Source organism: Suricata suricatta, chromosome 13 (genome assembly GCF_006229205.1).
Source record: "Suricata suricatta isolate VVHF042 chromosome 13, meerkat_22Aug2017_6uvM2_HiC, whole genome shotgun sequence".
Classification (NCBI taxonomy): domain Eukaryota; kingdom Metazoa; phylum Chordata; class Mammalia; order Carnivora; family Herpestidae; genus Suricata; species Suricata suricatta.
In genome coordinates, this window is record NC_043712.1 from 50865797 (window position 1) to 50890166 (window position 24370).

Below are 24370 nucleotides of genomic sequence, written 5' to 3' on the forward strand. Positions count from 1 at the left end.
TATTTCTATTTCAGAGAGAGAGAGAGAGAGAGAGAGAGAGAGAACGAACACTAATGAGGGAGGGGCAGAGAGACAGGGAGACACAGAATCTGAAGGAGGCTTCAGGCTCTGGGCTGTCAGCAGTGAGATCATGACCTGAGACAAAGTCGAATGCTTAACTGACTGAACCACCTAGATGCCCCAGTGCTTTAATGCTTTAATCATACCCGTTTTATTATCTTCCCTTCAGATCTGTGAAGTAGTTCTTAAAATCTATAAGTCACACAATCCACTATATATCAGTTAAAGTGTTTTCTATTTTGGACACGTACTCCTTTTTGGTGGGATTCAAAACGTTTTCAACTGCCCCTTCCCATAGCAGATGCACTTCTGCTAGTGAAATATTCTTATTAACCATCTCATTTTCACCACTGATGGAACCTTGGTGAAGGTGTGTGTGATGGAACAAACATGTTTGTTTCTGGCTTGTATTACTTTATTTTGTTTCTGTTCTTTGTAATTGGATGCTCTTTGCTTAGCAGCTTTTTTTCTGCTTTAGATTGTTAGGATTGATAATAAGAGAAAGGAAGAAAGAGGTGTGGGTAATTTTCTAAAAATACATTTTATTAGAGTGGTTATTTAGTTTTTAGTTGGTATTCCTTTGGGCTATACGGTTTATTTGGTATATCACTGTCAACAGTCCTGTTCTTATATTTAAGCTGTTTTTACAGTATATTTTCCTGTTTAGTAAAGAAAATTCACTTTATTTCCTAAGATGAGTTATAATTAGGACTGCTTGGTTCTGAGAGTCTTTCTCACTTAATACCCCTAATGAGATACAAATGTTCTAAATGTATCCTTCTGAATGGATTAGATTTTGAGAGGAATCTACTTATTTTAGTTAACTAATCCCTTTGCTTTCGTATCATACATCCTTATTAGGCTCTCATGTTTCTTTTCCATGTGGAATTCCTTGTGAAATCAGACCTTACCAAACAGTGTTATTAACTTCCAGGGTCAGTGGTACTGAAAATGTCAATGAAGTTTGTATTACATATGTTGTCTTTGTGGCACTCTTGCTTTTTTTTTTTATACACTCATGATAAATATAATTTCTTCACTATTCTTGCAAAATTAATTTTGTTTCTTAGTACTTTTTGGATATGTATGTTTCCACTCAATAGCGTAAAATAATTGAATATATTTGAACTCCCCATCTGCTTTTGTGGCTCCTTTGATAGTTCTGTTTACTTTCTTGGATTTCTGGACATGGTGTATATTTGTCCTTTTGCCAGAAACCTGCAAATGTCCCAATAGAAGGTTCCTGTGTTGGGTCATAGTGAATTTGGTTTGTCCAACTTCTAGGACTCAGTGTATTACACTTGTCAGTGACCATGTCCTTCTATGATCTGAGAAAGCAGACATAGGAATGAAGAAGTTTTGAAGAACTTGAACTATGGAGTTTTACTTCTTGAGTTCAAATACAGGCTTCACTGCTTACTATTTGCATGCCCTTGGACAAGTTATTTGACTTCCCGGTGCTTCAGTATTCCGTAAAATGGAGACTATACTACTACTTACCTTATAGGTTGTTACGAGAATTGTATGAGAAAATTCATGAAAAGCTCTTAGAATACCGCTTTCACGTAATCAGTATACTCTTGATGTAATGGTATCTAATTGAATTTTTCAAAGTGCGTTTTAAAATGTTTCTTCCTTCATCTTCACAACCACCCTGTGCAGAAGGAAGTACTATTTAACTGTATTTTATAGGGGAAGTCACAGAGGCACAGTGTTAGTTACCTAACTTTGTTACCAGTAACAGATTTTGGATTATAATCTGACTCTTTCCTCTAATTTGTTATACTTGACTATAAATTGAATTGTTAGGAACTTGCCTTTATTTTGTGATGTTATAAGCTAGAGTGTGCAGATGGGAAGAGCATAAATTCCTATTCCTTTTTTAAAAAACATTTATTTATTTACTTAGAGCAAGGAAGTAGCAGAGAGAGGGAGAGAAAGAGAATCCCAAGCAGGCTTCACAAACCCAGCGTGGAGCCTGATGTGGGACTTGAAGTCAAAAACTGTGAGATCATGACCTGAGCCAAAATGTAGGATTGGATGCTTAATGACTAAGCTACCCAGGTGCCCGCCCAATTCCTTTTTTTTTTAATGTCTGCCTGTCAGGATGGAGCCCTGATGTGGGGTCTGAATCCAGGAAACATGAGATCATGACCTGAGCTCAAATCAAGAGTCAGATGCTTAACCAACTGAGCCACCTAGGTGCCCCTAAATTCCTATTCCTTAAATTTGGCCCAGTGGTGAGCAAGTTCATTACTATTAAGATTATTTATTTACCTATTAAATATAAAAAGTTCTTAGTTTTTACAGTCCCGATGTATGCACAGTTTTCAGTTATTATAGTTAATTAAATAACACCAGTTTCCCAAAAACAGTTTAAATTTCACTTACGTTAATGATGAATAATTGTAAAAAGTCCAACTAGCACACCCTGTTATTTGTCCCTGAACATACAGCAAAGCATGTAGGTATGTTGCCTTTTTGTCCCTGGGAGAAAAACTCACATAACATCTTCTAAAAATAGATAATGCAGAGAGAGAACTGGCAGACAAAGACCAAAGTTGCAGCAAAGAAGTGAAAAATGATAACACTGGAAATGAAATTGAACCACTTGTAAAGAGTTCTGGAAAAATAGCTAACCATGGGAATATCAACATTGCCAATGTTGGAGATATTTTGTATATGCAGCCAGAGGAGCTTAGTGAAGGGTAACTTACCATAAATTAAAAAGGTGTTTTAGCTAAAAGGATGAAGACCTAACAGAGGAAAGGATGCTGGCAAAAAAAATCATGTTAAAGGAAGTCCTTAGAGGGATACTGCAAGAGAAAGAAAACACAAAGGATAAAATGTTAGGAGCTAATCCAAATTTAGGAGTATTCCAGTTCACTAAGGTATACAAAAGTTGCTCTTTTGGCATTTTGAATCATACAGTAAGAAGAAGTCAGTACAAAAAACTCTTGTCTTTTTTTTTTTTTTATAAAGGATAAATGCTTTTTTCCCATTTTCATATATGTGTGTGTGTCTTTATAACAATAGAGGGTTTTTAATGTTTTAACCCCCCCAAAAAAGTTAGAGGTCTTAGAAAAATCATAGTTTTCCTGTTGATTATTAAGATTGGTTTGTGTGGTTTTAGCTCGCATGGTTATTTCTGTGGCTGTGCAGCAAAAGCTGCCTGTATTTATTGAACCAAGGGGGTACCTTATAAGTGGTGGGGATATAGTGATGCCTTATGAGACATGTCTTCCAATACAGATTTGGAGTGTCTGCCATGTGCCAGGCTGCATACACGTGAATAAAAAGTAGTCCTTTTTCCTCAAAGAATTCACATTTCGGTTGATTGATGAAAGATAAGATTATTATATCACAACATATAGGCAGATATGTAATATGTACATTTTGTTGAATGCATTAATAGGGAAATATCAGGCATTATGAGAGCCTAGAGGAAAGGCACCTAACTTATTAGTTTGGGAATTTGAGGGGTGGTAGAGACAGGGAGACAGCCTGGAGGGCTTAGGAGTTAATTTGGAAAAGCTGTTTTGAAGAGTAAGACAATGGTAAGAATCTTGTGTTTGAAGAGTGCAGGACATTTTAAAAAGTTGATTTTTGCTGGGATGTGGAGAGCAAGATGATACAGATCAACAGTGCCCGGGAACTTGTAGGCAGTGGGGGAGTCCTCAGGGTTTTCCCATTTCTTTTATATTAAGATATAAATTATATACTGTAAAATGGACCCATTTTAGTATGTAGTTTGGTGCATTTGATATAAGTTCCATAACCACCATCGGAGTCCAGATGAAGAACATGTATATCACCCCTAAATCCTCAGCGCTTCTGAGTGACTAACCCCTCCTGTCTCCCCCAGCCCTGGCAACCATTGATCTGTGTTCTGCCCCTATGGAGTTATGCCTTTTCCAGAATGTCATACCAGTGGAATTCAACAGTATGTAAACTTTTAGGTCTGGCTTCTTTCTTTTAGTGTAATACTGCTGAGATTCACTCATGTGGTTGCATGTAAAACCTTTGGGTTATAAGCAGGTAAATTATCTGAGATTGGTTGGAGGATGAATTTGAGAGGACCAAGAGTAGAGTCTGTTACTCTAAGTTAGCCAGGTGTTCATGGAGGAGAGTTGCAAAGGTAGGGCTTGGTTTGAGACGTGTTTGCGAGGGGGATTGGTCTCAACTGAAGTTGGGAATATAGGTGTGACAACAGGTCGGGAAGAGGAGACCCTGTAAGTTGGATGTTTGAACAGTATGGGGTGGAAGTAGGGAAAGAGGAACACAGTATTATCTGTATTTAAGATGTGACTGACTCATTTTCTGTGCTCTTATTCAGTAAAGATCCTCAGGCTGCATCCAGGCTAATGGGAGAATTCTTTGCTTGATTAATGTATATCTCTGGTATAGGAAGGAAAGCACCTGCGGAAGCGGTGGACAGTGAGTTTGCTCTTCTGATGAATAAGGAAGGGTGATTTATCGCACAAAGACCTGTAACCAAAAAGTATTGGATAGAAAATTGGCTCACGGCCATAATTACAGCTAACACAGCATTTCATAGTCAGGACAGTTCCATGAGATAGAGAGTATTTAGATTTTTATCTCTTATAGATGGGAAACTGAAGTCCAGAGAGGTCAGGTAACTTTCCCAGAGTCAGACAGCTTGTTTGGGTAGAGCTGGAATGCAGATCCAGGCAGTGTGGCTCGAGAGTCCATACACTTCTGTGTACACCATGCTGTCTTTAGAATTCTAGCATGCTATCATGGGAAGGACTCACACGATTACTTTATTTTTTAATGTTTGTTTATTTTTGAGAGAGAGAGACAGAGTGAGCAGGGGAAGAGCAGAGAGAGAGACACACACATAGAATTCGAAGCTGTCAGCACAGAACCCAACGCGGGGCTTGAACACAAACTGGGAGATCATGACCTGAGCCTAAGTCGAATGCTTAACCAACCAAGCTACCCAGGTGCCCCCTCACATGATTATTTTTTTTCCTCACTCTTAATTTTATAGTTAAGAGCAAGGAAGTCTATTGAGGCTCTGATGACTCACTCAGGATCACAGAGCGATGGTGGAGGCAGAGCTAGTTACAGGGCTCTTGCCACTCTTGCAAATTTTTATGCCTTTGTCTTAGTTGCTTGTCACTTCCTTATCTGTGAAGAATAACATCGAAGTGGGCAGACTGGCAAAATTGGTGTTTAATTCCATCCTTTTCCTTGGCCTCCAGTCTCTCTTGCCTGCAAATGTACTAATTGGCTCTCTTACCATTTCCTCTGTTACTTTATTATTCCCAGGGGAGCCTGGAATCACCATTACTGTTCTCTAGCCTGACCTGTTTGATCTTTGTCCGATCTGTGGTCTTACCAGTCTCTTTCTAGTAGCAGCGGCAGAGGGGAGAAGCTGTCCAACTAGCTGGATGAGAGTTGAGTTTGGGATGGGGGAGAAGGTGGGGACTCTGTGGGATTGGGCTTATTGCACTACAGATCAAAGACCTTCCCTTAGGGGTGCTGCCCTTTGTGATTTTGCTCTTCCTGCTCCACCTATGCCTACCAGAGTTTACCCTTCCTCATTTGGTGTAGTACATCTCCCCCCTTGCTGTTGGAATTCAGCGCTAGAGACAGTGCCAATGAATTTGCTTGCCCCGAGCACTTACTCACATAGAACAGGACATCTTGGACAGAAAAGAGAGCTTTTGCCTTAACAGTTTACATTTCATATTTGTTTTAATATTATTTTGAGGAGCCACATTTGCGGGAATAAATTAATTTTCTTTAACATTTGTTAGTGTTTCTTTTACAAAAAGTCCCTCATGTAAACTTATTCACATAGAGACTGATGTTTTTCTACTGTTTCCTCTTTTTTCCCCTCCCTGCCTCCCTTCCTTCCTCCCTTGTATAGTGGGTCTCTGTATGTAAAAACTTTAACTCCTGATCTAGTCTCTTCCACCTACCTTACCTGAGGAATGAAGTTGAATATTAATGCATTATGGTCACTATTCTCCAGTGGGTTACCTTTTTCTCCACATTCTCTATAATTAAAAATGTCCTTCTCAATTTCAACTCAAAATACCTGAAAGGACTCCTTGTTTACTTAAGAGAAGGCAAATTTCCCCTGGTAAGTTCCCATATGTTTTCTGTAAAAACTGGCACATGCTTTTCTTTGTATTTTACCCCTGCCCAGTGAGACCTTTGTAAGAGTAATCAGCTGGTCAAAGACACTCATCTCTTTTTGCCTACATTTTTTTGGGGAAATTTTTAACTCTTTTGGTGCTTTCCAGGAAAGTCTGTGTCTTCCTATCACAACAGAAGTTGCCCACCTTCTTTTGAGATTGTCCACCTTCTTTTCAGTTTCCTCAGATAGCCAATGAGCTCCAGGACTGTTCTTCTGAATAGAGGCATGTGCACAGAGACAAGTTGCCCTTCAAGACCCTGGGAAAGGCCCCAAAACATGTGTTCACATGGTCATTTCTTTTTGTGAAGTTTGCATATATTTTTGCATGTTTTTTTCTTAAAGAGCATATAAACTTTAGGTCTTCTTAACTGCATCTGCTCTTGAGTAACTACTCAAGAAATATAGAGCAAGAACTTCTATCACTTTAGTCACCTGATCCAATTACTTTCTCTGGTTTTCCAGTTCATCTTTTAATTTTTCTAATTCTGATCTCTAAAAATAGGGAACAGTTATTCATCCACAGTGTCAATCAGGAGGTAAGGGCCCCAACAGAAACTTTGCCAGAGAGAGAATTTAAGGTTGAGACAATCTAGTCTTATGTTGCAGTAGATGCAGATTTACTTAGTGGAGGGTTGTATTTGGCAAAGATGAGTTTAAGGTTCTAGTTCTTTCTCTAATATACAAGCACATTCCCATTTCAAGAAAATTTTTTGGAAGCTGTCTCTGAAATGCACTGTTATGTCAGCGTGTACACAGGACCCTTCACCAGTCTCTAGAAGTGACCATCATTTTCCTGGTTTCACAGGAGACCAGACTCAAATACATGAGTGATCATTTTCTTCCTGTTTGTTCTCCCACCCCATTTGCTGCCGAATCCTGAAGGCAATTGTTTTAGTTTGCATTGTCTCTTAAAATTGTCCCTTCCTTTAAAAAAAAAAAGTCTTATGATTACCAGGGAGTTGAATGGGATTGGTGGTTTATAAAGTGAATTCATATCACTCCTTTACTCCTTTTCAATCTTACTGCCCTACTGTAAGCTGACTATGGTAATTTGGCCAGTTTACCTCCAGGGCACTATACTCATTGGCACTGGAGACTTTTAAAAACATTTGACTCTATCACTGCTCAGCTGTCAAACTTCATCCATTTACAGTAGACCCTCTCTGGTCAGAATAAGCCCTTCCTTCTGTGTTCAGGGTTCTCCTTAATAGGCAAGCATTAGGCGCCTGGGTGGCTCAGTCGGTTAAGCATCCAGCTTCGGCTCAGGTCATGATATCATGGTTCATGGGTTCGAGCCCTGCATCACGCTCTGTGCTGACAGCTAGCTCAGAGCCTGGAGCCTGTCTTCAGATTCTGTGTCTCCCTCTCTTTCTGGCCCTCCCCTGCTCATGCTGTCTCTCTCTCTCTCTCTCTCTCTCTCTCTCTCTCTCTCGCTCTCTCGCTCTCTCTCTCTCTCTCTCTCAAATAAATAAAAACTGTAAAAAAAATTAAAAAAAGGAATAGGCAAGTGTATCTTCACCTCCATCTCTTGCTGATGGTCTTTTTAATATTGTGTTCTAGGCTTATTGTTTCTCAGGTATGCTTCCTATTTTTGCAGTTTTTTCCTTAAGCTACCTACTGCTTTATACCGTATGGAACACTTATTTGTATGTTTGTGTGATACTCCAGACTAGATTAAAAAATTCTTTAACTTATTTTCAAGGGTGGTAGGTGTCCCACTTACTCTGTGAAAAAGTAGCATCAGATTACTACAAAGACCTTTGAGAACAACTCACTGCACTGAACCCTAATTATCTGTCTTCCCCACCACAATGTGAGCAACTCTAGAAGTGGGGCTATGCTCTCAGAGTCTCCATTGCTGGAACAGTATGGCATCAAAGCCTCTTGGACTAAAAATATTGTTACATTTGTTTCTTCTTTCTGTAATGCTTTCCTCCATTCTCTGAATACAAGTGTTTTCTTATAGGAGTACCTGGGTGGCTCAGTTGGTTGAGCATCTGACTTTTAATTTCTGCTCAGGTCATGATCCCAGGGTCATGGGATAAAGCTCTGTGTTGACTGTGGAGCCTGCTTAAGATTCATTCATTCATTCATTCATTCATTCATTCATCCTCTCTCTCTGTCCCCTCTGTTTCTCTCCCCCATTTATACATACTCTTTCTCTAAAATTAAAAAAAAAGAATTTTTTTGTTTTAACTAAAATTTTTGAATTTGTGTCAACTTAATTGGAAAAAGAAAATTAGATGCCATTCTACTAGTTGAGGTGTCACTTATCAATTTATGTTTGAAATTTTAAATGAAAAAATTTTACAGTGTTTTTAATTATCAAAAAACTTAAAATTTAAATGAATATTAAATTTTTTATTTGGAAAATTACCAGTGTACCTTTGGCTAATTGGGTTGTTGCATAGCTAAGGTTAGAGATGATCTACTTTTAACATAGCCCTGATATTTTATATGATCCACTTTCTTTAACATTTCTAGACATCATTGAAGGAAAATAGAATATAGTAGTGGTATAAATAAAGTAGCGATTTAATTTGTGAATTCTTAAAGTTTTTTGTGTAGCTATTAGGATCACATGCTAAAGTAGTTAATACAAAGTAGTCCTTATTGTTGGAGGCTTTTATCAGCTATTCCTAAATAGATCTTAAACCTAAATCAATATTAAACATGTCCTAGGGGCGACTGGCTGGCTCACTCAGTAGAGCGTGCAACTCTTGATCTCAAGAGTCTTGAGTTCAAGCCCCATATTGTGCATAGAGCCTGCTTGAAAAAGTGTCCTAAATAGTATAATTGTTTCATAGGCAACTTGAGCTTTAGGTAAATTTGTAGACTCTTGAACCGTGTAATATGCGCAAGAGTAAGCTTAAATGTAACATAAGTGTAAGTCACTGTGATCTGTATAACTTATCTCTGCAGCATAAATATTGTACTCATATAGTAAAATTGCTGTCCTACAGGTCAAATTTTGATTGTCTGAATATTTGTAAGACTGGAGGAGGTTTTAGGGTTATGTTTATGTTTAGATTTAATTTGGATGGTAAATTAAGATTTATAGTGAGCATTGTGCAGAATGTTTTATTTACTTTTTCAAAGGTTTTGAATAAAAGCAACATCTGAATCTGATCTTTGGGAACCAAGTTCAGGAAATGCGGTATAATTCTATTTTAATTGTTTCCCTTAATTGCACCTTATTTCTGTTTATTTGCAATGGTGTATTTAAGACAGTAACACACTTAATACCCTGTGATTGGATATATTTAACTTTCTACTAGGCTCATGCTTTCACATTTACAGGTTCTGTGAACAGGAGCACATAAGACCTGTGTTTTGCTTATATTACTGAACGATTATACTCTGAACTATTCATTACACCAAACACAAACCCCTGGTTTACTTAGAGTAAATGCTTCTAAGAATTAGGTGTGCTTAGTGTCTCTGACAGAATGTTTACTTCTTAATTCATCCATTAATCCATAAATTCTTTTTTTCACAATTATTTATCGAGTTCATACTATATGCTACAAAGTATAGTTAATGTAGTGGTAAACAAAACAAAAACACTTTTTCCTTGCACTCAAAGTATCTTAGAGTGGGTAGGGAAAAATGTGAAACCGGGCAACCATAGTATCTTGTGATAAATGCTGTGGAACTGTAAGCCCAGCAGTTCATCAGTACATGTAGTACCAGAGACTTCCTAGAGTAAGTGATGCCTCTGACTCCTAGTTCTTCAGAGTTAGCCTGGTGAAGTGAAGGGCTCAAGGAAACATGGCTAAAAATCTTCCTGGCACAAGAAACAACATTGGTAAAAGCCCAGAGTAAAGAGAAAACTCGGCATGTTGGAAGACTAGTATATTAAAACTTTAGGCAAGTAACACTCAGATAATCAGAACTCTCATTTTGGACCAGAACATTTTTTTTTTTCTGCATTGGGGCACGTGTGTGGCTCAGTTAAGCATCTGACTCTTGATTTTGGCTCAGGTCCTGATCTCACAGTTTGTGAGTTTGAGCCCTTCATGGGGCTCTGGCCTGAAAGCGCAGAGCCTGCTTGAGATTCTCTCTCTTTCCCCCTTTCTCTGCTCTGCCCTGCTTGTGTGCACATATACTCTCTCAAAAATAAACTAAAACCATTTTTCTTCTTCAGTTTTACTTTGATGAGAAGTAACTATAAATTTACTGTTTTATTCCTGCACCTCCATAACAGAAATACTAATATATTTTAGAAAATTTGGATTGTATGTAACTAAAAAATTTAAAACTGTTTATAACACCTAGAGATTACCTTACATGTGATTTTGTAACCTTCCTGCATCTTTAATTTTATAAAATTGAGATGATACTGAATATAGTAGTTTGTAACTGACATTTTGAAGTATAAAAGTCATTGTTTTTATAACCTTGGGGGTACTTGTTAAATATAAATTTTAATGGCCATATAGCATTCTGTCATGAGCCATTGTTTGTTTATAGAGTCCTCATATTCAAAAGATAGGTTTCCGTACTACATGGCAATGAAATCTTCCTGGCACAAGAACTATAAAATAAATAAATAAATGAGAAAGAAAGAAATATGGCCATTTGTAGGAAAGTGGATGGACCTTGAGGGTGTCATGCTAAGTGAAATAAGTCAGGCAGAGAAGGACAGAAACCATATGTTTGCACTCATAGGTCTAACAGGAAAGTAGGAGAAACCTAATGGAGGACCAGGGAGAGGGGAAGAGGGAAAGAGAGTTGGGGAGAGAGAGGGATGCAAATCATGAGAGACTATTGAATACTGAAAAGGAACTGAGGGTTGAAGGGGGAGATGGAGGAGGAATAGAGGTGGTGGTGATAAAGGAGGGCACTAGTGGGGAAGAGTACTGGGTGTTATATGGAAACCATTTTGACAATAAAATATTTTTTAAAAAAAACAAAAGATAGGTTTCCAACTTTTTTTATTTTAAATACTGCTGAATTAATGTATTTGTATTTAAATTTTTAAACTTTAGGGTAATATAAAGGTATGTCCAGGTGTCTGAATAGCTCAGTCAGTTAAGAATCCTACTCTTGATCTTGGCTTAGGTCACGATCTCTCATTCATGAGATTGAACTCCGAGTTGAGCTCTGTGCTGACATGGTGTGGAGTCTGCTTGGGATTTTCTCTCCCTTTCCCTCTCTCTCTGCCCCTTCCCTCAAAATAAATAAATAAACTTAAAAAAAAAAAAAGGTAAGCCCCTTCTACTATGCCCCTGCTGTATTTTTTGTTGATATAAACTGCTTGTTTACTACCAACACTCCTGAAAAACAGTCCAGCCCTGATGACATGAGCTCTTGAATCTAGATCTTCAGATCTTTGGCATTTAGACCTGTACTTTCCAAGATACCTGCTTGAAGAACAAATCTAAAAATGAGTCCCATTAAATCCAAATAAATAAAAGCATACATTGAGCTAGATGTTATATGGCTAGACATGAATTTAAGGCTAGTGTTGTTACATTCAGTTTTTTTTTTTTACACTCTCCATATGTCTCTAGAAATGTTTTATCCAGGGAGTTTTTTTAAACAGCAGAATTAAATCTTTTATAGGGAATGTTCTTCAACTGTATGATTAAATAACCTTTCTGTCAGTGATGTGAAATATTATCTTAGTATATAAATACCCCTGTGGAGTTAAAAATCAAAAGAAAAATGAATGTGTTTCTTGGGAAAGCATTTTTTCTTAAAGATGCTGAGAAGATTATTTTACATAGAATCATGTAGAAGATCCTATGGATAGGAACCTGTTGACTTACAGGGATTTTATTTTTTGTAGATTTTGTGCTGTTTCAGGGCTGATAGATACCCTGTTGTCTTATCTGCTCATCCTGTGCCCACCTTACTGCTGAGCATATCATACTCAATAAGTATTGCCCCCAAAATACTTTATTTAAAAAATTTTTTAAAAATGTTTTATTTGTTTTTGAGAGAGAGAGAGAGAGAGAGAGAGCGAGAGAGCGAGAGAGCGCAAGCCAGCAGGGAGGGTCAGAGAAAGAGGGAGACACAGAATCTGAAGACAAGCTCCAGGCTCTGAGCTAGCTATTAGCATAGAGCCTGACGGGCTCGAACCCATGAACTGCGAGATCATGACCTGAGCCAAAGTTGGACGCTCAACCAACTGAGGCACCCAGGTGTCCCACCTCCAAAATACTTAAACAGCTTTATTTAGATATAAGTCACATACCATCACTTTGCCTACTTATGGAGTGATTTCATTGGTTTTTAGTGTATTTAGAATTGTATCACTATTACCACAATCAATTTTAGAACATTTTTATCACCTCAAAAAGAAATTCGACCCTTTAGCTGCCATCCCCATGCCTGCTTTCACCCTGCAGGTGTAGGTAACCATGGATCTACTTTGTCTTTGGATTTGCCTATTTGGGATATTTCATACAAATGGAATGATACCGGTAGTACATGAGTATGTTATGTAAGTTGTATATTCAAGATTTTTAATTTTTTTTCTATTTAATGTTTCATTTATTTTTGAGAGAGAGAGAGAGAGACAGCATGAATAGGGAAGGGTCAGAGAGAGAGGGAGACATAGGATCCAAAGCAGGTGCCAGGCTCTGAACTAGCTGTCAGCACAGAGCCCAATGTGCGGCTTGAACCCACAAACTGTGAGATCGTGACCTGAGCTCAAGCCAGATGCTCAACTGAGCCACCCAGACACCCTGAGATTTTTTAAAAATAAAAAGTGGGGCACCTGGGTGGCTCAGTCGGTTAAGTGGCTAACTTTAGCGCAGGTCATGATCTCACAGTTGGTGGGTTTGAGCCCTGCGTGGGCCTCTGAGTGGAAAGTTCGGAGCCTGAGGCCTGCTTTGGATCTGTGTCTCCATCTCTCTCTGCCCCTCCCCCACTCACATTCTGTCTTTCTCAAAAATGTTTTAAAAAATAAAAAAATATATATATATTCAAGATTTACCATGTTGTCCTGTGTATCAGTACTTCATTCTTTTTTGCCAAATAATATTTTTTTTGTGGATAAATCACATTTTTGTTTCTTTATCTACCAGTTATGGAACAAACCATTTTTAATATTTAAATACATGTAGGTAGGTTTGTACTACAAAGACAGAAAGTAAGAAATTGTAAGACCCCAAATGGGAGATGCTTTCAAAGCTTTTTAGTGGTGAAGTTATATATACATAAGTTTAGATTAAAGTTCATACGGTTGTTGGGTCAAAAAGAAGAATTATCATCCCATCAGTCAGGACATCTTGTCAGTTCTATCTCTTGAATACTTCTTAAATTTGCTTTCTTCTCCTTATCTCTGGTAACTCATTTAAGCCACAGATTTTGTTTGGTCATTACCTTACTACTGTCATGCCCTATAGCAGGGAAAAGAAGGATTTCTTTTCTTTTTTTATGTTTATTTATTTATTTTGAAAGAGAGACAGAGAGTACATGCTCACAGGGGAGAAGCAGAGACAGAGAAGGAGAGAGAGAATTCCATGCAGGCTCCCCACCTGTGCAGAGCCTGATGTGGGGCTCAGCAGGGGGCTTGAACTCATGAACTCTGAGACTGTGACCTGAGCTGAAATGAAGAGTCAGATGCTTAACTGAGCCACCCAGCTGCCCCAAAAGGAGCATTGCTAAAGTCTACTTCCCTTAGGAGTCAGAAGTCCTTAACCACAGCCTACAAGCTTGCCTCACATCAGCCCTTGCTACCCTTCCCCCTCTTCCTTTTCTGTTCTATATTTATTTTGTACTTAAGAGGGATATTGGAGTCCTTTCTGAAGTTGTTTGAATACCCTAAATTTCAGCTTGTACCACTTCACGAACTATGTGTTAAGAGCCCCTTTTGGAGCCTGGTGTGGTAGAAAAGCTCATGAACTCTAGGGTCCTCTGAGCATTAGAAACATACTTGTTTCCTTTAATTAAACCCCACCTTGCAAATTATTACAAAGATTAAGGGAGATTATGTGAAAGTATCTGGCACATAGAATGTGTTTAATAATCTATGTTCTTTCCACTTTTCATTTAGATTATTGTTACAATGTAGTAGCTTTGTTACTCCCCCCCCTTTTTTTTTCTGATTATAGAGACTGATATATTATAATGGTTGTCTGTAGTTCAGAGTGTTTTTTTTCCTTCCAAAGTTTATATCTTTGTCTCTGCATTCTGTTTTTGTGAAGTCTAGGATTTTATTACTGCTCTAATACCTCTGTTAGCAGTACCCACACATACCTGCATATAAAAAGGCAGTCATTTATTTTTTTTTTCTTAAAACACTTGTGTCTGTATTTTTATATTTTCTCATTATGAAAGTAATCATTGTTCATTAAAAATTTTTTTAAATGTTTTTTATTTATTTTTGAGAGACCGAGATAGCATGAGCAGGGAAGGGTCAGAGAGAGAGGGAGACACAGAATCCGAAGCAGGCTCCAGGCTCTGAGCTAGCTGCCAGCACAGAACCCCCACGCGGGGTTCGAACCCACTAACTGTGAGATCATGACCTGCGCTGAAGCCGGATGTGTAACCTACTGAGCCACCCAGGCGCCCCTCATTGCTTTTTCTACTTGCCCATGTATTTTTCAATGTTAGTATCATGGAGGTATGTAATTTTTTTTATGACCTTCTGGAATTGCAGTGTTTGGGAGTATTGTGATTACGGTCACTAATCTTTGAGCATTTAAGTTGTATTTAACTTTGATTATTAGAAACAGTACTGTCTTTGGTTTTGAAGTCATGAGTGATTATGATCTACTTTTTACCTTCTGAGTTAACAGTACTCATGAAATCATTTCCCTGAGATTTAATCCCAGATCCAGTTCAAATTTGCTCCTTCTACTTTGCACAGTTCTCTTGTGATGTTACCACTCTAATATAATAGTGCTTTCTCTCCTGTCCCTTACTTATTTTGTTCTTTATCTGGTGCTGGTTTCATAATATCTTTATATCCACACCTGCATTTTCTCTTTGCCTTATACTTGTGTCTTATCTGATCTTTAATTTTCTTTTTTAAAAATGTATTTAATGTTTATTTATTAAAAAAAATTTTATGCTCTTTATTTATTTTTGAGAGACAGAGACAGCACGAGCAGGTGAGGGTCAGAGAGAGAGAGACACACAGAATCTGAAGCAGGCTCCAGGCTCTGAGCTAGCGGTCAGCACAGAGCCCTATGCGGGGCTCAAACCCATGAACCATGAGATCATGACCTGAGCCTAATCCGGATGCTCATCTGACTGAGCCACCCAGGCGCCCCTAATATTTATTTATTTTTGAGAGAGAGACAGCAAGTGGAGGTGAAGGGCAGGGCGAGAGAGGGAGACACAGAATTCAAAGCAGGCTCCAGGTTCTGATGCAGGACTTCAACTCACAAAGTGAGATATGACCTGAGCTGAAAGTCAGATGCTGAACTGACTGAGCCACCCAGCTGTCCCTTTCTTCCTTTTTTTTTTTTTAAGTTTATTTATTTATTTTGAGAGAGGAGGGAGCACACAAGCAGGATAGGGCTATAGAGAGAATCCCAAGCAGACTCTGCATAGTGCAGAGCTTGATGTAGGGCTCAAACTCACTATCTAGGCGATTATAACCTGATCTGAAACCCAAGAGTTGGATGTTTAATGGACTGAGACACCCAGGTGCCCCTCTGATCTTTAATTTTCAAATAATCATACCTTCATATTGTTTAACCTGTCTTTGCATTTCACCATTGATTCTTATGATTAAACTCATTACTTTTTTTCCATTTTGTTTTCTATCACTTCACCCTAAATTTGAGTTTATTTAAATATTTAATTTTGTTAATTATTCTAAAAGAGAGTACTTGCCTATCCCCAAATAAAAGAAATGGGGATGTCTGGGTGGCTCACTCAGTAAAGTGATTTGACTCTTGATTTTGATGCAAGTCATGATCTCACAGTTTGTGAGATTGAGCCCCACATGAGGCTGTGTGCTAATGGCATGGAGCCTGCTTTGGGTTTTTTCTCTCCTTCTCTGTCCCTCCCCTACTTGTGTTCTCTCTCTCTGTCTCTGTCTCTCTCTCAAAGTAAATATTTTAAAAATAGACCTCTTTGTGAGTCTAGTTTTTGCTCCTAGCCAGTTGATGTATCCTTAAGGAGCATTAACCATTTTAAATATTATTAATATGAAGCTCAGTAAATCATAGTGTATATCCTAAAGCTATTGCTATTAAACTTGAGCATGTATCTGAATCACATGGAGGTCTTGTTTAGTCATAGCCTCTGGGCCCTACTCCTAGATTTTTTTGATTCTGCTGATTTTTTTAAAGAATCTTATTTATTTTGAGGGAGTGAGCATGTGTGTGTGTGCAAATGAAGAAAGGGTCGAGAGATGGGGGCGGGAAGCAGGAACTGGGAGACTGAGAATCCCAAGCATGCTCCACACTATTAGCACACAGCCCAACTCCATGAACTGTGAGATCATGACCTGAACTGAAATCAAGAGTCAGATGATTAACTGACTGAGGCACCCACACTCCCCCCTGATTCTGCCAGTTTTGGAGAGGGCCTGAGAATTTGTATTTCTGACAAGTTCCCAGGTGATGCTGATGCTGCTGGTCTTGAGACCGTACTTTGAGAATCACTGTTCTTAAGGAACACAGAAATCATTCTTCTATTGTTTGTACTCTATACTTGTTCACACTCTTTTTCTCTTTACACAAGTGGATATGACAGATATAACTGAGCATATTTTGTAGAGATGTTGCTATTTTAAAAAACACCAAAGCCCTTTATTAATAAATACAGAAAGGTTATTGGATATAGGGCTACAGCCTGGCATGAGCTAGACCAGTAGACACAGTGTTTGGTGTACTAGTTCAGGGTCTTAGGTTGTTTGGTCCAAGACAGATTTTTTAAAATCTCTTACATTTACAACCTTAGTTTCCTTGAAGAAAAAAATTATTGCTACCAGGTCTTTCTTGTCTCTGCTCTTTCTAAAATCTGCAGGCAGATCCTCAATGTATTTAAAAAGGCTCAAAATGTCAAATATCTCAATTAAAAAATGCTTATATGTTATCAGTAAATGTTCAAAATAGTTTAGGTAGAGGCATTATTTGAAGGTTTTATGATGAGGATTTAGAACTTGGATAAAGAAATACCTTGAAATAATAGGTATTCCAAATGACTTTGGACATCAGAGCTACAGGACAGCTGATGGTTCATTTGTCAGGTCTGCTAGAATATCAGGTTGAGCCTGGAAGAAAGGAGGGAGAGAGAAATTTAAAAATAATGGGAATTGTTACTGTCTTTGGATGCATTTGATTCATTGGCTCCAGGTACAGTTCAGTGTGCAATTCTCTGGTTCCTTATCAGATAGGTATAACTAGTAGTTATTAAATTTATTAGAGTACTGGCAATTTGGACCTTTGGGTTTGAAGTTCTTTTTGCTTGACTGCTGAGATCGGGGAGATGTGTAAAGCCTTTTGCAGGTGGCTAGCAGGCATGCTATTTTGTATTTCAGTGGAAAGGGTGCACTATTGGAAAAAGCAGAAGAGGAAAGGGCTTTTGTAGAGAATCACTTAGCATGTAGGTCTGTGAAAGGTGAAGCTATAGCAAAGCCTGGCAGCTGATGAGAACGTAGTAGAGTAAGGTGAACAGGAAGTTTCTTCTAAACACCTCAGTCTCTCCTATTTACACTTGGATAGAGGGCCACTGTGTGAGCCAGAATGCTTCAGTTACATGGTAGAGACAAGTCTCTTGTTTTCTGTCACTGTAAGTTGGCATTTTAAATCTTTTAAGAAAGTCCCTTTGACTATTCTTTATTATTGTTGTTGTGCTCTCTCTTACCCCCAACTCACCCCCTTTTTTGATGGCATGACATGTGTAGTCTTCTTGTCATAAATTAGGAGAAAATTTCAGTAGAGTAGGAAATCTTATGACCCAGAAAACATTTGCCTGAAGTGTTCCCATGTGAGCAATGGGCATGGGCATATACTAAAGAGAGAGGAAAAAAAGGCTTTTTGTTGAGAGTGACAAGCAGAAGGACAAGCAAAGTTTAACTTAAATCCTTTCATTGATATTGGAAAGTCATAAGCCTTCATATGACACTGCCATATTCGATTCACTGTGTGATCTGGAGCTCTGTTGCTTGTGTGTGTGTGTGTGTGTGTGTGTGTGTGTGTGTGTACAGTGTAAACATTTTATGAACTGCAGTGTCTGATCCATCCGTCTGTCTGGGCAAGAATGTCCCTTGATAGTAAAAAGAACAGCAATCAGGACAGAATTGGTCAATGTGGCATGTCTAATGGTAGGAAGATATTTGAAGGACTCGCTATAGACACAATAGACTCTCTAAATAGCCTCTTTGCACCCAGAGTCTTATTGCAAACAGGTTCATTAAGGAGAGACATTCTGACACACAGCATCACAGTAATGAAAGTAGCTCTGTTTTTCTAATATTGTATCTTGCCACTTCAGTTATGCTGCTAGTACAAGATTTCCCTTGTGTTGTTGTATATTTCTCCAGAAAAAGAATCAGTCTTCATAGAATATACAATTATTTTGTATGGGAATGTATAACTCATACCTAAGATCCAGTCTTCCCTGTTTATGTGCACTAGTGCAAAAATAATTGGCAAACACATCTTCCAGACCAAAAGATTCCAGCACCTTCAATTTGTTGGGCTAGAAGATGTTGAACCAGAGTTATAATAAACTTAAAAAAAATGTGTAATGTTCAAAATGGGTTTGTGATCAATCATAAAAGAAAAAAAATATTAGTACAGTTTCCCATGAGGCGTATTTTTTTTCCTAGGGTTTTAGCCAACTCTAGTATAGTATCTGTTCAAAAAAGGGGAAAATGCAAAAGGTTTTCATCCACCAAGCTTTACATATAACTACTATATGAAGACTTAAGCTATTGGATTTTCTGCCTGTTAATGTACAGCATGAACATTATGAACATGGAAAAAAACGTTATATTGGTTTAAAAGTGGATATGGAAAATTTAATGTGCTCAAGTGGGAACAATGGCATATTAAAAAAAAACACTCATGACACAGATCTAATAATTCACTTGCCCCTGTAGGAGAAGGGTATCAGCTCTGATACTGGCTTATAGTTTATTTTTATATATACCCTTGGTCCCTGCAGTATACCCAGTGTGTGGGTTCCAGAGAAAAGAAAGAAAATAATCTGTAGGGAAATCAGCCTAGAAACCTTTCATTAAATACATTGTACTTTGTATTGTGTCATTCACAGAATCTTCAAGAAATAAAGAAAGGAAAAACCTGTTATCAGTCTGCATGTGTGAAATATTATATTTGAATACTATCATTTGTTTTAAGATTAAGGCAGAGACTGCAGACATATTAGTTATTATTCACTTACACCGGGTAGATAATACAACAGGGATTTGAAAATTCTTTTTCCATTTCTAGTCCCCACCTTATGCCAGCTTCCCTCCCCGCCAAACAATGGCAAAGATACTACTTTAACTTAAGACTGTGCTGGCTAAAATATTTTCATGTTGGAAATGTTGCTTCTGTATAGAGGATTGGGGTACTGAGGGTAATAAAATTAGTCTTAAAATTCTGGGGTGTTTATCTGTCATTTAGCAAAAGATTCATTTCAAGGGAAAATTGGATCAAGTGTTAAATACATTCTTCCATGAGAAAAATATACACACTAGGGATGTAACTATGAATAGTGACACCTTTATCAAGTTGAATGTCCTTTGGAGTAAGCCTTTGTCTTGTCATTATAGTTCATGTATTGCTGTTGGTGGGCCTTTAAAATCTGTAAACGTCTTATCTTTTTTGCTGACTATTCATGCAGGATACGCAAGGCAAGCCAACTGTGACACATATTCTGCCTATACTTGTAGCTGTCTCTTGGATGAGAATGAACACACATCTTAAACCTAAACCTTGGGTGCTGTATAACAGTACTTAACAAACTTCCAGAATAGCTGATATTAAGAGTTTGGTTTTGATCTCAGTACCTGGGAGCACGTTTTCCTACACAGTGTGTTGAAAGATTTATTAAATCTGGAGTAGCTTGTGTTGAAAACCATATTTTAAGTATAGAGGGATATAAGCCCATCAGTCTCACCAGACTGATAACTTTTTTCACACTTGTGAAAGTGCCACCTCTTGGCCTCAGGACAGATACAGCACATTCCACTCCAGATTAGGTCACCTTGCTCAGAAAAAAATTATTGTGTGAATTGGGGGAGGGATACAGGGCTTTTCAAGTGAATCAGCCGCTGGGAGATTGGTTATCACAGTTACTGTGGGTGAGCTCCTAATTTGGAGACAGTTGTTCAGTGTTCATGTGAATCATTTCAGTTTTGGCTCTTTTCCTCCAAGTGCCTCTCTTTTGAGTTCTCAAGCCATAGACCAAGTTAATTTAGAGATGTCGATGTCATTTGGTACTTAAGATTTGGAAATACTTTCTGACCATGTATCATGAAGAAAGAAAGTGTCTATTTTCAAGAGTAGATGAGCTTTAGGGAGAGATTTCTTATTTCCACCATCTCTGTTTTACTTAAACGGAAGAGTGCAACTAGCCCATCTCTGGGGAGATTGAGGATTGGCCCTGATCTTTAAGTGACAGTGGATAGGCGTCCCCAGTCCGTTCTCCCATATTTCTGGATAACCAGTCTGTCACATTCTGAGATCTGGAGCTCACCTTCTAGGTTTGACACAGTACTGTGTCAAGTGCCCTGCTGTTGAAGTGCTTCAGGAAGGAACGAGCTTTCTGTTTCTAGTCATAACTGTTGGGTCTAATATTTATTTGAGGCCAAGTAATTCACTGAGTAAACTTTAGGGCTGCATGTGTACAACACCTGCAGTCCCTCTTTCCAGCTTCCTCCTTCCCAAGGTTCCAGACTCAGAACAGGGATTTATCCTAGAGCATTTCTTGGAATCTGGAGCACTTCCCAGCACCAGAGTTTTCTCAGGATCTCAGACAACCTTCAATGGCAGAAAACCTCCATCCACATTAACATAGTAAGAGGTGGCAGATCTTGCAGATAATTGAGTGCTTACTGCGTGCCAGGCATCCTGCTCAATGATTTACATGCATCCGTGTTGAGTCTTCACATTAAGCTGGTGAAGTGGAGACTGCTTTTCTCCCTTTTGCAGGTGAGGAAACCGTGTCACTAGTAAGGGGCAGCCTGGAATTTTTAGATCGAAGCCTGATCTTACTCTCAAGCTCATATTGGTTATTGTTACTGACAACACATCCTAAGCTGTGTGGCCTCCTTGAGCTCTGCTCCCCCTTCCCTTGGGTCTCATGCCTGTAGAGTGACTTCTTCCCAGTGCTTTGGGGCCAGTCTTCTCCTAGCCAGGTGACGGTTAGAGCTGCATTTTCCCTATCTCCAAAACAAGGGGGGGGAGTGGTGACCCTTTGTCATATTTAACCTGTTGTCGTAAATAGATAATGAGGTAATGTCTCTGAAAGCACATTTTATTTATTGGCCATCTTCTTTAAGTCAGGCACTGTACTAGAACTTCCAGCACAGCAGTGACATGGACATAGTCCCTACAAGGGCTTAAAATGCTTGTAGACCTACGGACACCACAAGACACTCAAATAGAAAGTTACAAAATTTCATAATTGTGCCCTGCATGTTTAAACCATACATAGATGTTAAAGTGATTTCAAGTTTAAGCCATGGTCTGTATAGATGGTAGATGTTTTCAGGATCCAATTGGTAATTCTCAAAGAAAGCCCCTTGCTTTCTTTGGTGTTGTCTTTTTTACCTAAATCCTCTAACATTGTTCAGAGTTCTGCCCTCTGCCTGTTTCTCAGCTTTCTCTTTCTCATTCTCTCCTCTGTCTGTGCCCCCATTTCTTAGTTCCCTCCCTTTACCTAGTACCTTTATCTGATTTTTCTTTTTACCTTTCTCTAATTTCTGAACCCAGTTTAAATTTAATCCTCCTTTAGATCCTAGCTCAGTCTTCACTGGCTTTAAGTCATACTCCTTTTTTTGATAAATATTCTTTTAAAACACTAAGCCCAATTTTACATTTATTTTTGCTTGTGTAGGCAATCTGCCTGTTTCTCTAGTTAGAATGGCAGTTCTCTGAGGGTAGGAGCCACTTCTTTGTCTCACTGGTACCGATGCCAGGCACAAATATTTTTTCAAATATGGAAGTAAATTGGATTTTCTCTTTTTCTTCTCTGAAACAGCTCATCTATTTTATCTCTAATGTTTTGTCTCTTCATGTTCAGTTGGCCTATTGAACTGAACACTACATGCATCTCTCAACTCCTTTTTTCTATTCTTACCTATCTGCATTGTCCTCATCCAGACTCCGTTCCTTCCAGACACTCTCCCAGCTCCCTATCAGTCACCGTCTTCGGGGTAGGAAGATCTCCTTAGGAGAAGATCCCCTTGTTTCTGCCGCTATTTGGGTGTAAGCTGTTTTGGACTTCCTTATCTAATCACATAACTGGTCTTGTCACCTCTTTCCCTGAACCAGTAATCCTTCTAAAACATAGATCTGATCATGTCAGATCTTAAATGCCTTTGATAGCTAATGAAGTATTTACTAGTGAAATGATACTACGGGATTTTTAAATTATCCAGTGGTGAAGGGGAGGTTTAAGATTAGGGAGAGTCTAGGTGAAACAAGACAGACCATGTCCTGATAACTGTTGAAGCTGGTGGTGTGACTAACAGGAGGCCTCATATACTATTTATGTTTGTATATGTTTGAAAACTTCATTAATACACAATAAATAAAACAGCAAATTTTGTACAATATATTGATAATATCTGAACTTCCTGGCAGAGCATGTTGTGCTCTCATACCCTCTTCCCCCGTGTCTCTTTTGGCTTCTGAGATCCCTCAACCCCATAGACTGACTCTCGGCAGCTCTCCCTATCCTCAGCATGGATTAGAAAATCTCAGCTCTATGAATAAATCCTCCCTGGACTACTTCATTAGCTTGATTGGGGTCTTCTCTCCTTTTGGCTTCCATATCTCTTTGATGGACCGTCCTTAAAGCCTATCTTTTTGCTTCTTTGTGTATTGCTGTCTACCCTCAACCCATCATAGAGGACTGCCCAAACCGAGAAAGTTCCTACTGCCCCACTTTTCAGTTTCAGGTCAGCTACTATTCACTGCGTGCCTATTGAATGTCAGGCACTTAATAAATGCTTGAGATAGAATCTGTAATGTGGGGAGAATTCACCATTCAGCATTTGGGGCTAACTTTGGTAGTGGATTCCTTTCCTCTTCATTCCCAGGACCAGCCCAGCCTCTTCTCAGGGAATGAAGTGTCATATGCATATCCTTAAGAGATGATTGGTAGACTGTGCTGTACAAGTGCAAGACACCCAAATATTCATTAGCATGTCAAAATAAAACCTTTTGCTCAGCTTTTATCTCTTTTTAATTGTGGCTTTAAAAATTGTCAGGCTCTACATTTAAACTTAGGTGGTCTCCTTACCTCTTTTTGGTCCGCTCCATAAAACTGAGTGAGGGGGTTGTTTTTGCCACCTATGGTTTGTGGGAGGGCTCTTCCAGCCAGCCTTCTGCCGGAGCCCTTCCTAAAGGTCCTACACTAGGCTCTAAGATGAGCAGAAGAACAACCCCTTTTCTCAACCTTCACAATGTATTTCATGTATTCTGGTCACTTAATTATTCTGGATTCCAATATGACTGTGGAGTCCAGAGTTAAAAGTAGAAAATGTTTAAAAGATTTGAGAAATGAACTGATTTTTCTGGCCTGGAAAAGTGAAGACCAAGGTATGAGTTAATCAAGGTTTCCAAACACATGAAATAATTTTACATGGAAGGTGGTGCCAGCTGTTAGCCATTTGAGTGAAAACAAACAAAAGGACTTAGGTTGCAGCTGGAGGGATTTTAGTTAGGTAGAAATTTTTCATTAAGTGGTTCAGGGTGGGAACTGGGTTCCCATCCCAGTAGATTGTTGATTTAGGTCCAGATTGGAGGGCAGTAGGGTGGATTTGAGGAATTTAAGCATCCTGAAAATTGGGCTTTGTGATTTAAAAAATCAGCAGCTGTGAATGCCCTCTGTGCGAAGTGCTGTAGAATGAGGATTTCCTCCTTCCTCCCACCTTCCCCCAAGTTGAAAGAAATTAACCTCAATTAAAAAAATTGTGATGGATGGCTACAGAGATAAATATGATATATCACACAGGAAAAACTACATTAAAAGAACATTAAAGTT